Consider the following 13,567-nt stretch of genomic DNA (forward strand, 5'->3'; position numbering starts at 1 on the left):
GGCCTCAGACTATGTGGACACTTGGGTTTTAGGGTGGTTATTACAGCTAATTGGTGAATATAAGTGGGTTCAGTTCCACACGTGGGTCCCAATCTTTGTACTGTGATGCTTTCTCTATTTTGTTTCTGGGATGAATTAATAGGTATGATATCTAGTGTGGAATTAATAGGTATGACACTTAGTTCTTTATTGACTATCACCTCGTTGGTTCCTTCTTAAAAAGAACTTTCTTCCTTCTCATTCTTTCTGTGAGCATATTTGTACATTGTGGATGGGCCACCGAGGGTTTTTACCGTGGAAACATCTGTGATCCAGAGTGATTTGAGGTGACTGGGTTGGAGGTGAGTGCTAATGGGGTGGTGGGACTCGCTAGGGAGCAGGGAAACTGATTTCACTTAGACACTCGTTTCCTTTGAGGAAAGGAGGCAGGTGTGGAGGCAGAGCCAGTGCTCCCCATGAGTTCTCCCAACTTGGCTGTGGTGCCTGCAGGGGCGCTGGAGCGGGAGCTGGGCTGCTGAGAGCCTGGAGGTTCACGGTGTCCTCCCCTCTGCCCGTGACCTGTTCAGAAGCCCTGCGAAGACTAGCAATTAGAGAAGAGCCTCAGAGGTTACTGGGTTCTATTCAGACCGGGCTGGGCAAGAAGTTCGCTGGACTTTCCTTGCACATCGATGATTCTGGTCAGGAGCTCTTCCTGTGGGTCTACTGGAGTCCAGCACAATTCATTATTCCCTGCAGCTCAGAGGCACAGGCACCAAGAGGGTGGCTACTGGGGACGCCTTTGTGTGGGCACAAACGCAGAGCACATGCTGCATCCCAAGAGCTGTTGAGCCCTGAGGACTGACACCTTGCAGTACAATTTGGTCTCCCAGCAACCTGGATGCTGGTTGGGCAGAAGTGGAGCTGTGCTAGTGACGTGAGAAAAGAAAGAAGCCTCAACAAAAACTTGGACTGCAGGGAGGGCATTGGGGGAATGCCCAGAGTGGAGAGTTTTGGGCCATGGGCCCCTTTCTGGCAGATGATCTTGGAGCTTAAGACCCTGTGAGCCAGGTAGTGCTGATCTGCCCAAACTGTGGGCGGTACAGATACACTGCCTCTCCAGGGAAGAAACTGGCATTATTTCTATGAGTGAAGAAACAGCGTGGCAGTTGTTTTGAAATACCTTTACAGCTACATTTCACATGTAAGGATTTTCCCTTATGTATGGGCAAGGTTGCAAGGAAGCGTCTGGGTTGCACTTATGAAGAGGCTGAGTGAAGGGGCAGTCAGGTGCCAGCGGCCCGTGGTCAGCATCATCGGCCATTGCCATGGGGCTTCCAGGAGGGCTCCTGTTTCCCCGCGGTTTGTATCAGGCCTTGTTCTTCATGGCCACTTGCCGGATGAGCATGATCCAGAATCTCGGAGCTCCAGCCCAGAGGTCAGTTTCCCTGAAGCTTGGAGTCCCTGCCTCACCCGGCCAGCAGGAGCCCTGAGACCTGGAGCAGAGCTTTTCAGGCAGCATGTGTGTGCATGGATTCTAGCCATGCTGGAGGTCTTCTCAGCAGGGACCACAGTGCCTCTGAGGGCCCCCTGTCTGGAGTCATCTTTGATTTTCACAGCTGTGTGGAGAGAAGGGGTTGCTACTGGCCCTGGTAGGTAGAGGCCAGGGGTGCTGCTCCATGTGCTGTGATGCACAGAACAGCACCCCCCACAAGAGAGTGTCTGGTTCCAGAGGTCAGCAGTGCCAAGGCTTAGAAACTGTGAGATCTTGTCAATGACTTACTTAAATTTTTAAAAATGAAAACATGAATTGTTGTCATCCCTGTTCTTAAAAGGTACAGAAGGACTCAGCCATCAGATTTTCTGGGAATGAGAGAGGTGATGGGGCAGGGTTAGCCTGCTGGCTGGTATGGTAAGTGCCAGGCAAGGAATAGGGGTGGGCCTGTTTCTGGTATGAAGGGGTTTCTGTGAAGTGTCCCTGTACATCAGGTGACCACAGGGCTAGCAGAACTGCATAGGTGTGGCTTTTACCCAGGGAGCATAGGTACCACTTCCTGTGGCATGCTCAGGCCCTCCTGCCTGGACAGTGGCCCCACTCAGTGTGGTCTCCAAGCCTAGCAGCTCTGAGCAGCCAGTAGCCCCCATTGATGCTACCACTTCTGCCAAGCTTCGCTCCATAGACCCCGGCCCCCTGGACCTCCATAGTTAATCTGCATGTGTTAGCTTTTGTACCATTTTATGGCTGGGCTGTTCCCTTAACACTTAGTCACAATCTCTTTCAAATTGTCACTTGACTTTTATACAATATTACTATTTGTTTTAATTTGTTTAAATGTTATCTTACCAACTAGATTGTGACGTGTGTGTGTTTTTCTTCATTGTTGGGCCCTAATTCTTTTTATTTTTTATTGATTTCAGAGAGGAAGGGAGAGGGAGAGATAGAAACATCAATGATGAGAGAGAATCATTGATTGGCTGCCTCCTGCACGCCCACACTGGGGATCGAGCTCACAACTCGGACATGTGCCCTGACCGGGAATCGAACCCTGACCTCTCAGTTGCACTTGGGAAATTTCTTTTCCTTTTTTGGGAAAATTGTCTCAACCACTGAGCCACACCAGCTGGGCTTGGGCCCTAATTCTTGGTATCTTTCTGCATTGTCTGGCCTGAGGTTTATATGGTAGAGACCAGTAAATATTTGTTGAGTTGAACTAGCCCCCTTTGTAAACGCATTGTTGCAGAATTTCTGCTTTCAGTTTGAGAAGGTAGGAGCTGGGGTGTGTTTGGGAGAGGGGTTAGGTGTGTTGTGTGTGCAGCTCTTAATGGTTCCTTAGCAGAAGGAAGAACGCCCTCCAGAGGGCTCCAGAGAACCAACGGCAGGGGGCGGGGGAGGGCTGGTCTGGGCCCCTCACTGGGACCAAGAGGGACCCAGCAGTCCCAGGCAGAGGAGGGGGGCTCAGTCCCTGGGTGGTGTCGGCCTCGGCGCTGCTCCGAGCGGCCTTTCTGCTGGACTGGGCCCTCAGGACTGGCTGCTGCCTTTCTCTGCTGGTGGCTCTGAGTTGGGACTAACGTTCGGGAATCACTTTTTCTTATTTGGGAAGTTTTTTCTGACTGCACCCACATACCCTGTGATTCGGTGTGGAGGAGGCAATCTTCCCAAAAGGAAAAGAAAGTTCCCAAATGCAAGCTGAGGTGAGGTGGGGGGCTGGGCCTCTGGTTTTTCAGGAGTGGACACAGTGAAGAATCTAGAAACCCCAAACTACTGCCTCTCTCCTCCACTTTTGTTTTCCTCCTGTAATCCGTCCATTATTGTACCAAATTCTGCCACTTCTTTTTTAAAAAATATATTTTTATTGACTTCAGAGAGGACGAGAGAGAGAGAGAGATAGAAACATCAATGATGAGAAAGAATCATTGATTGGCTGCCTCCTGCACTCCCCATACTGGGAATTGAGCCTGCAACCCAGGCGTGTGCCCTGACTGGGAGTCGAACCGTAATCTCCTGGTTCATAGGTCGACGCTCAACCACTGCGCCACACTGGCCGGGCTGCCCCTTCTTTTTGGCTTTTGGGGCCTGGTGTAAGGCTAAGTTGCTGGCCTCATCAGAACTCAAAGGTCATTTTGGAAGGCTTTTCTTGAGAAGGACCAAGTCCAGAAGGAAAGCAGGCTGGGTGTTAGGCAGAGCACACTGAGCAGGGAAGCTCTGGCTCTTGCTTTCATGTTCTCTTCCTTTTCCATTTGGAAGCAGGCAAAACGATGGTCTCCGCTTTGTTTGTTTTTAATTATGGTAAAATATCTGTAACAAAATTTACCATTTTAACCATTTTTAAGAGTACAGTTCTGCGGCATTAAGCACATTCACATTGTTGTGCAACCATCACCCCATCCATCTGCAGAATTCTTTTCATCTTGCAAAACGGAAATACTGTTTCTGATAAATACTAACTCCTCAGTTCCCCTCCCCCCAGCCCCTGGCAGTCCCATTCTGCTTTCTAAATCTGAATATTTTCTCTGTGTTCTTCATATAAGTGGCACCATACAGTATTTGTTCTTCTGTGTCTGGCTAATTTCACTTAGTATGAAATTAGCCAGATTGGGTTGACCCAGGTTGGAGCGTGTATCATAATCTTCTTCCTTAAAAAAATGAAAGCGATGGGTCTAATGCTCCTGAACCCTGTCTGCTGAAACAAATGGGCCCTGGTCTCTCCCATATGGAAACTGACCAGATTGTACCCAGGCCTCTGTGGCAGGTGTGTGGTAGTGAGGGCCACCTCTTGCTGTGCGAGGCTCCTCTTTCTCCTCTAGAGTCCTTCAGAGTTTGGATAGACCGGAGGGAGCTGCATGACTTTGCAGGTGCCATGCTGCCAAGGACTTAAGCTCAGCTCACGTCCCTAGACATACGAGGGAAACACTTAGCTCTCGGGGTCTGCTTTTCCTGGGGGCAGCTGTGGGTTTGTCAATTCCATAGGATGCGAAGATCTAGCCAGAGAAGTTACTCTGGGATTCTGTGCTGTGTGTAAAGCCAGGGCTTGGTCTGCATGCTCTTCAGAGGACACCAAGTGCTCACAGGTTAGGTTTCTGGCTCCTTTATAGTTTGCTTCCTGAAGGACAGAGTCCTGGAGGCTGCTTTGACCTCAGGAACTTTGCCCACTTTACTCTTGACAAATTTAGGCCACTTCTGGTGTTGAGTCAAAGCCCTGAGTAGGACACCAATGACCAAGGCCTAGGGGAGTGGGCAGGGGGTCTCCCAGCTCAGCCCTGCTGCTTTCAGGGCCTGCCTGAGGTCCTCTTGCTCCTCTGCAGCTGAGCCCTCTATCCCTCATCCATCATTTTGCAGACATTCTCCTGCATGAGAATCTCCTGAGAGCAAGACCCAGGTATCCACAGTTTAAATAACCACCTCCCGTGACTTTTAGGAAGTGCTAATATTTGAGAACCCCTGCTTTAAGCTCTGTCGTTGTTTCCCCCCACTGGGAGCTTTCCTAGACAGGCTGAGGATGTGATTCACTGGTAACCATGGTGATTGTTGTGTCCATAGCAAAGCGCTGCAGGGGAAGGACTCAGGGCCAAAGAAGGCCCCTCTCGTGGTGAAGCTCACAGGCTGTTGAGACCCACGTGAACATGTGAAGATTAACTACCAGACGAAACCATAACATGCATGTTATTCAAGGCATTGTGTGGCCTGGGAGTCAGAGGTGTCTTCTGGGAGGAAAGGCAGGGTCTTGGCCTCCTTCCCGCTTGTCATGGAGATTGAGGAGGAGCGGCCAGTGCTCTGTGCTGGCTCTTCAGGAAGAGTCTTTACTGTGGTTCTCACAGCAACATGGATGGATGATACGTCATTTCACAGATGAAAACTGAGGCCCAGCGAGGTCGTGGGGTCGTTAAACTCATGAGTGACAGAGCTTGGATTTGAGACATCTTCTGGGAGAATGATGGTGTCTTTTCTCAGTGGTCCTGTTCTTTGCTGTGTCCAGGTACGGGAGCAAAGGGGCACAGTGGCACTGCTGAGGGCAGGCGGGCTCTCAGCATCTTGCCCACCCTTGGTTTTATCAGTAGCCACAGACTGGCAGTTACAGTAATCTCCCTGTGTCTTCAAGCGCGTTGAGCTGCGCTGACTTCAGACCTGCAGTCTGGGTCTTGAACATGGATTCAGAGGTGTGTGGAAATCAGTAAGATGAAGTAGCCCTGTGCCTGTGTGTGAGGCAGAGAAGCTTCCTCAGACGCGGGCCTCTTCGTGTTCAAAGGATGCGGTCGAGATGGGGATCAGAGATCTGTTACAGGTTAGACTCATGTTTTTTAGGTTTACTTTAAAATCTGTCATGTGTTGGCCCTTGCTTTGGCCTTCATGCCTTTTCCACATGGTTTCGGCCTCCAGGGGATGGAGGCAGGCCTGTTGGATTAGGTGCTGACAGCTCGGGGAGTGTAGGAAGAGTGTCGGTTCAGGAGTCCAGGAAATGTGGGTGTTTTTTGTGTTTTTGTTTTTTGTTTTTAATTCTCACCCAAGGATATGTTTATTGATTTTAGAGGGAGAGGAAGGGGGAGAGAGAAACATCAATGTGAGAGAGATGTTTGCATAGGTTGCATCCCCTTTGTGCCCCAACTGGGGGTTAATCTTGCAAAATTTTGGTTCATGGGACGACACTCCAACTGACTGAGCCACCTGGCCAGGGCAGAAAGGTGGGTTGTAATCCAGTTCCTCTGTTTCTGGCTGAGTGGCCGTGAGCAAGGTCCTCTCTCTGCCTGGTTTCCCTCCATAGGAGCCGTGCAGCGTTACTGAGCCTGCACTGAGCTTCCCTGCTCATCAGCTGTTCTTCTCCAGCCCTTTGCTTGCTGTGATATAATGGTGGTTTTAAAAATTAACTTTGAACTTAGAAGTGTTGTCATCCTTACACTAGCCCGTGGGCAGGTTGGGGACTGGTGAAGAGGGACAGCCCCCCAGGCCCTGCGGGTGCCCACGCTCCCCGAGGGCTCTGGGTGCTGTCACACGCAGGCTGGGGACTGTCCAGTGGGCTCTGCACAGAACCTTGATACAAATTTTTAAACCGATACAACCTGGTGCTACTGGAGTGGAAGCTGTGGAATGTTTGCAGCCTCTGTCCCAGCCGCAGTGAGGGTGTGCCCTGGCTGAAGGGTGTCCTCCTGCAGCCGAGACACCCATGTGCCTGCACAGGCGAGGTGCCTCTTCTTGTTGATCATTCCGCTAACTCACTTTCCCAAAATAATTAACTTGTTTTTGAACCTTTTAAGAGTAGTAAATGCTTGCCAGTGTGGGCTCATGTGTGAAAAAAATCCTTCTAGGTAAACTTTGAGGCCAGTGCAGGGGCTGATGTTTGTGAGGAAAAGTGGAGAGCAGCTGGGAGGTAGGCTGGCGGCCACTGGCAACTCAGTGGGCCAGGGCCCAGCGTGCTGGCTGTCAAGGTTGGCAAAACCTGGGCGTGCTCAGGAGCTGTGGACCGGCCGGCCAGGGTGTGCTGAGGAGTTTACCCCTCCCCACTTTAGTTTTCTGGACCTGGGGCCTTAGATCTGAGGCCCTTGTCCCATCTTCCTTAATCGTGACAAGTAAAAGTAGTTCTCACCTCTTTGGGAGGGATGTTGTGATGAATCGCTTTGTGAGTCTTTATGTTCATGATAACATGTGATCTGTACAAGTCTGTGCTCCGCCTGCCAGGCTTCCCAGCTGGAGGGCGAGGTGCTGTGCAGTCCAGTGGTGCTGGTGTCATCTCCCAGTGGCAGGCAGGAGGTGACTGGGGCCCTGTGCTCAGTGGCTGCCTGCAGGCCACTTCGCCTTAGAGCATCTTTAGGCCAACTTTTAGTTACTTTGAAATGTTAAAGTGAGCGAGCAAGGTGGGATGAACCCAGGTGGGATGGGAAACTCTTCCCCACTGGCAGTGAAGTCCTGTCGTCAAAAGGCCAGGGCTCAGCGGTGAAGCTTACAGGTGCTACCTGTCTTTTTGCCTTAAATTTTATTCACGACGATGGATGAAACTTCACCCATTAGAATGAACGTTGCTGATGCAGGGGCATTGTCTGTGTGTTTCTCTGGAATTTTTATTTTATATTTTTATTTATTTCAGAGAGGAAGGGAGAAAGAGATTGAAACATCAATGATGAGAGAGAATCACTGATTGGCTGCCTCCTGCACGCCCCTCACTGGGGATCAAGCCGGCAACCTGGGCATGTGCTCTGATCGGGAATTGAACACGACCTCCTGGTTCATAGGTCGACGCTCAACCACTGAGCCATGCCGGCCAGGCATCTCTAGGATTTTCAGTGCAGATGTTGTTCTCTAGAAACTGGGAGCTGAACTTTAAGTTTCTCCCCTTCCCTACTTTTAACTTAAGTTGGGGAGGAGCTTGGAGACACAGGCCTGTTAAGCTGTGTGAAAGTGCACCATGCTGCCTCTGGTAGATTTCTCTTGTCATTTACAACTCTGCATGCTGGCCCTGGTGACATGCTCCACACATGGAACAGCTGGGACATGGAAGCCATCAGGGGCGAATCATGGGGCTGTTTGGAGGAAGAACAGAGCAGACTTCTGGAGGTTAGAGTAAGAGGGGTTTCTAGAGATGACCTCGGTCTAGATCTTTGTTTTATTGGTGGGGAGACACAGACTGGCAGCTGTGGGGGTCACAGACTGGCAAATGGGGCTCAACTGGTAAGTGTGGGGTGATAGCTGGGTTCCCTGGCTGCCTGGTCCCGATCTGGGGAGTGGGTGGGAATAGAAGGGCTCACTGTTTTACAGATGGGGCCTGGTCTGGGGCGGTGCAAACATTTGTACCTAGAGTGGTGGGCTCCTTTACATGGATAGCCTAAGCTTGGAGAGGAAAGAATTAGAGAACATATAGGAATGAGCAACTAAAGAGGGTCAGGTGAAAGGGGCAAGTAAACACCTGACAGGTGTGGTAGGAAGGCTCTGCAGAAACCCTCAGTCATTGTCAAGAACCAAGAGAAGGCATAGGTCAGACATGGTTTCCTTCCTCTGTCCCTGTCGCCAGGATTCTCTTTTCCATGTGGGCCTCCCGCACAGGACAGTGAGCACCTGGAGCAGGACCTGCTATTGGCCTGCCTAGACAGGACGGTGGATAACATGTCCCGGTGGGGAAGAAGCTCTGTGCGTCAGTTGGTCTGCCATCGTCCTTGACTCTGGTGATTGAGTCTGTTGTAAATGTTTTAAGGAGCTCCCCCCTCCCCCCCTCCCGAGAACCCACCTTCTTTGACTTATAGACCACACTGTGAGGACTTGGCGACTCAGTGAATGCCTTCTGTCTTACTGGGACCATGTGCTTGCCTTTCTTCCCAGTTACATGAGTGGTGAGTCAAGGAGAGCAAAGTAGTAATTACCTGCTTGCTTCTGTTCAGCGCCCTGAGCCATGATGAGATCCTGTTCTTCTCTCCTCGCTGTCTTCCCCAGGGCGCCTGCAGCTACTGAGCGGGGAGGCGTGTGGTCGCCCACAATTAGTTAACAGGGAAGGCTGACGATGGTTTACGTGTTGTTTTCCACTTGGGCGCCATCTGTCTAGCGCTTGGAGTGTGTGCAGCTCTTTCAGGGATGGAAGGAGGTGAGGGGTGGTTGGCGCAGCAGTCCCATTGGGCTGGTGGCGGGGTTTCTGTGGCGCTTGCTGTGCACCCTTGTGAGATCTGCAGAGCTGTGAGTGGACCCCTCTGGCTGCAGGGCGAGTGTTTTGTGAGAATGGGCTGGGCGGCTCCCTCTCCTCAGAGAGAGAAATGACTTCGGGTTTTAGGAAAGTGAGCAGCTTGGAATAATTGGTTAGAAAACGAATTAAGTAGCAGCAGGGAAAGAACTGTTGAAAAAGTCATTTTATGGAAATTAGCAATGGAAAATATTTGGGCTGAAAAACAAAGCCAAGTAACTAGTACCTGGTGTGTTCATGTGTGTGCATAACGTGCTCGCACTCTCACACACACACACGTCTTGGCAACACGAAGCCAGGCTGCAGTCTTCCAGGAGCAGAGTCCCTGCACCTTGCTTCTCAGCCTTTGTACTCCACCGCCTCCTCAGGACCCCACCCTTGGTGCACTGAGCTCCTCCTCCCTGGACACGGCTTTTGCTTTGGATCTTCTAAACGGGCCAAGTGTGATAAGCCGATCCACTTATGGTATTAATTGTGAATAGTCAGTTTAATGTGTTCGTGTCTTAATCTCTCCTGCCCTCCTTTCCACTCCAGAAACCAGTTTTCACAAGAATCCTTTCCTTAGCGGGTGGGAAAGAGGTGTTCTTTATGGTGGGAAAGCTCTCCAAGCCCAGGAAAGGGTTCCACTGGTGGAATCTCAGAAACGGGTGAGCAAGTCGGGGAGACTCAGGAAGAGGGTGTCTCACGACCTATCCGGAGTGCTGACCCTGCCCACATACACGTGCGCATTGATGATTCATTCATTTACAAATGCCTGTGGAGTGCCTCCAGTGTGTCCGAGGCGAACTTCAGGGTGTCTTCATTTGGGGAGCAGGGTACTGGTAACACACAGTGTGGGTGTCCACGCCCCTGTGGCTGCCACGGCAACCTACCGCCCCCAGAGACTGGAGCAGCACCGCTGTTCTCGGACAGTCTGGAGCGCAGTTGCCAACCTTTCGGACCTCACAGGCCACCAGTAGTCCGCGGACCACCGGTTGGCGACCGCTGGCCTGGAGGAAGGAGGGCAGAACCAGTCTCCCGGGTGGGGCTGAGTCCAGTGCCGCAGGGGCAGGGCCGGTTCCTCGGGAGGCTCCGGGAGCATCTGTGTCCTCGCCTGCAGGTGGAGTCGGGCTGCCTGCACCCTCCACTCGTGGCCCCTTTTTAGCATCACTGCAGCCTCTCACCTCCCTCGTGCCTCTCCTTCCCTTCTGTGCCGACTCTCCCTTTGCCTCTCTCATGAGGACACGTGTGTTCCATGTAGGGCCTCCCCGGCTCAGCCAGGCTAACCTCCCATCTCCAGATTCTCACCTTAGTCACATCTGCCACTCCCTTTGCCAGCGAAGGTCACACTCACGGATTCCGGGGCTGGGGAGTGGGGGTCTTTGGGGCCATTTTCAGCTGACATAGAGGTATGATCAGAGGGAGCTATGCAGAGTGCACTAGGGCGAGCAGACTCTGCTAGAAGTTTCCATGGGAGACATGAGCTGGGCTAGGTCTGAAGGGCAGAGTGGCATTGCCTTAGACCGACAGGGAGATCAGTGAGAAGGGCCTGCCACCTTCCTGGGAGGGTTAAGCAGTGCTCCTGGATGCCACTGCCAGGCAGGAGATGTAGGCACCAGAAACAGGAAAAGCAGTGCATAGGAGAGGGAAGGGAAGAAGCTGGGGCCACCAGAGATGTCCCTGATGGCATCGTCCCACTGGGTGCCACATGTCCCTCCTTCCACAGCTGTCTGTGTCTTCAGAGTATGCCCGTCATGGGATATCAGTGTGGGAAAGGGCCTGAGAGGCCACCCTCGTGCTGATCAGGGTGATAGAGAAGTAAGTTGGCCCCCGTCATGCACCGTGGAGATGGCATCACGGAGCGCTGACGCCACTGCGACTCAAGTCAGCTTGTCCTTGAGACAAGCCCCTCAAAGTGAAAGGAGCGGCAGGTCGTACAGCTGCCTTCATTTCACACGCCCACAGGGAGTGAGGGAGGAAGAGGCCCATGCTGCCCCTGAGGAGTCTGCTGTCCCCTGGTGAGAGTGGTGTTGCTACCGAGCTTGTGGGCATGAAGGTGGATGAGTAGGACAGTGTAGGTGGAGGAGCACAGGAACTCTTAAAGGACTCGGTACAGTCCCGGCTGTGACCCCTCCAGCCCCGGCACACCCTTTCCCGAGCAGAGGAGAGGGTGTTGGAGGCACGATTCTGAGGCCGGGTTCCAGCACTCTTGCACCTGCACTCCGTCCCTCCTCAGGGACCTTCCTTTTGGGCTTCCTGGATGGGAGGGCAGTGGACAGACTGCTTGTCAGAGTCTGATATAAGGGATTTGTTTTCTTCCTCTGAACCCATGGAGAGGGATTGTGCCTGTCTGCCTGCCAGCCAGTGAGGATCAGGTGGCCCCGCAGTGCCTTGAGGTGCCCACGTCCCAGCAGGAAAGCAGTGGATGAGATGCTTAGTGGTGACATCAGGCCGTCTGTCCAAGGCTTTGGTGGCTGCAGCAGGGGCAGAAACCTGAGGTTCCCGTCCTCCAGGGAACCATGTACATGGCTTGGAACCAGCTTGCCTATTTGATAAATGTAGAGGTAAAAAGAAATGATGCACCAGTCATAGTGCTGGCTGCTCTCACTGGGCTCCATTCCATCTGTAAAATGGCCTTGTGCGGGGAGCACAACTGCCCAAAGAGAAGGTTTTCCGCACAGAGCTGGCTTCTGGCATCAGGCCATGGGCTTCAGGGCTTGGAGGGGGAGCTGCTGGGCTAAGGCCCCACTCTGTGCCCTGGGCTCAGGCATCCCACTCGCTCAAGGATTAATGGGCCTTTGTGTGGTTAACATTTGAAGAGCTCTCATGTGATGGAATAAACCAGTGGTTCTCAACCTTGGCTGCACATTAGAATCACCTGGGAATCTTTTTAAAATCCTGATTTCTGGGCCTCATCCTCCGGAAATTCTGTTTCTTTGTTATGGGGTGGGGCGCCCCACCCCATAACAAAGAAACAGAATTTCCGGAGGATGAGGCCCAGAAATCAGGATTTTAAAAAGATTCCCAGGTGATTCTAATGTGCAGCCAAGGTTGAGAACCACTGGAATAAACCATAGCAGAAGTCTTTACACCTTGTTGGTGCGATTGGTGCTCAATCTTTTGGATTGCTGACACCTGCTGAGTCCACAGAGTGGCCACCGCATAACCAGCTGGCACAGAGAAGTGACAAGCAGCAGTTAAAGGGATAGGCCGCCTCTTTTCCTCATTCCTCGAGGGTGGGGTGAGGTTTGACTGACACCTGAGTGTGGGGACATGCCCAGCACTAACTTCCAGTGCATTCTCAGGAGACCCAATCAGTACCGCCACATACTAGCATTCTGGTCCCAGTGATGTAGGCGGCCGCCCTGGCTGCACGTGAAGGGACCAGGGGAAGGGTGGATGCAGTGTGGTGTGGGGAGGGTCCTTGGAGACAGATGAGGAGAGGAGGGGTCTCCCCAGTCATCTGCCAGTAGGTTTCAGAGGCACATCTCCCTCTCTACACAGTGGCTCTCTGCCTGGTGTTGGGATTGTGTGCATAGGGCAGTGTCCTTTCTCGGTGAGCTGTGAGTTCCAGAGAACACACTCCCCTGCTTTCCGTAGCAGCAGATCCTCATGTCTGTATAAGCCAGTGATGGCGAACCTTTTGAGCTTGACGTGTCAGCATTTTGAAAAACCCTAACTTAACTCTGGTGCCGTGTCACCTATAGAAATTTTTTTATATTTGCAACCATAGTAAAACAAAGACTTATATTTTTGATATTTATTTTATATATTTAAATGCCATTTAACAAAGAAAAATCAACCAAAAAAATGAGTTTGCGTGTCACCTCTGATGCGCGTGTCATAGGTTCGCCATCACTGGTATAGGCACTCAGTAATGTGAGTGGATTAGAACTGTGTTGTTTGGGGTCACGCAGCAGTGGCTGCAGCACATGCCAGATAGCCTGTCTCGTCAGGGCGGCCTCACCGTGTCCCCGTGGCTCACAGACCTCTTCTGGCTTAGGACGGTGGGAAAGCGGAGGGCGTGAGACATGGAGGGGAAAGTGAGAGGCTGTGGTGGTGGGTGTGGACGGGGACAGGAGAGGTGGCATGTGTGTTACAAGAATGTATCGGGTTTCTTATCTTTTGGCTGCCTCCATTCCAAGATGAAGAAGAGAGCACACTCATGCCCTATGAGAAAGGGTTAGGGAAACAGTCAGCCCGGCCCACGTGCACCTGGCATGGTTGCTGGTTGCTGCGTAAACAGTCACATTTGGGAGAGTGACGTGCAGTCAGAGTGTCATTGTAAATGGAGTTTACACGATGGCGGCTCACACTGGAAGAGGGCAGGTGCTGGGCTGAGCTTCGTATGAGAGCCCTTAGCAGGAAATAGTCTGGCACATGCTTGCCCTCTCCTGTCCTCTCCCCCTCCCCCCCCCCCCCCTCTTTGATATTCTATTTTTTTTTCCTTTTTTTTTTCC

General features: G+C 51.9%; 1 protein-coding gene across 1 annotated transcript in view; it reads left to right on the forward strand.

The window, feature by feature from the left end:
• LOC102254304 (nuclear mitotic apparatus protein 1) overlaps positions 1–13,567 on the forward strand; it is a 200,685-nt gene that overhangs the window by 48,019 nt on the left and 139,099 nt on the right. The gene's annotated exons all lie outside the window — the stretch shown is intronic.

The sequence above is a fragment of the Myotis brandtii genome, unplaced genomic scaffold (assembly GCF_000412655.1).
Source record: "Myotis brandtii unplaced genomic scaffold, ASM41265v1 scaffold314, whole genome shotgun sequence".
NCBI lineage: Eukaryota > Metazoa > Chordata > Mammalia > Chiroptera > Vespertilionidae > Myotis > Myotis brandtii.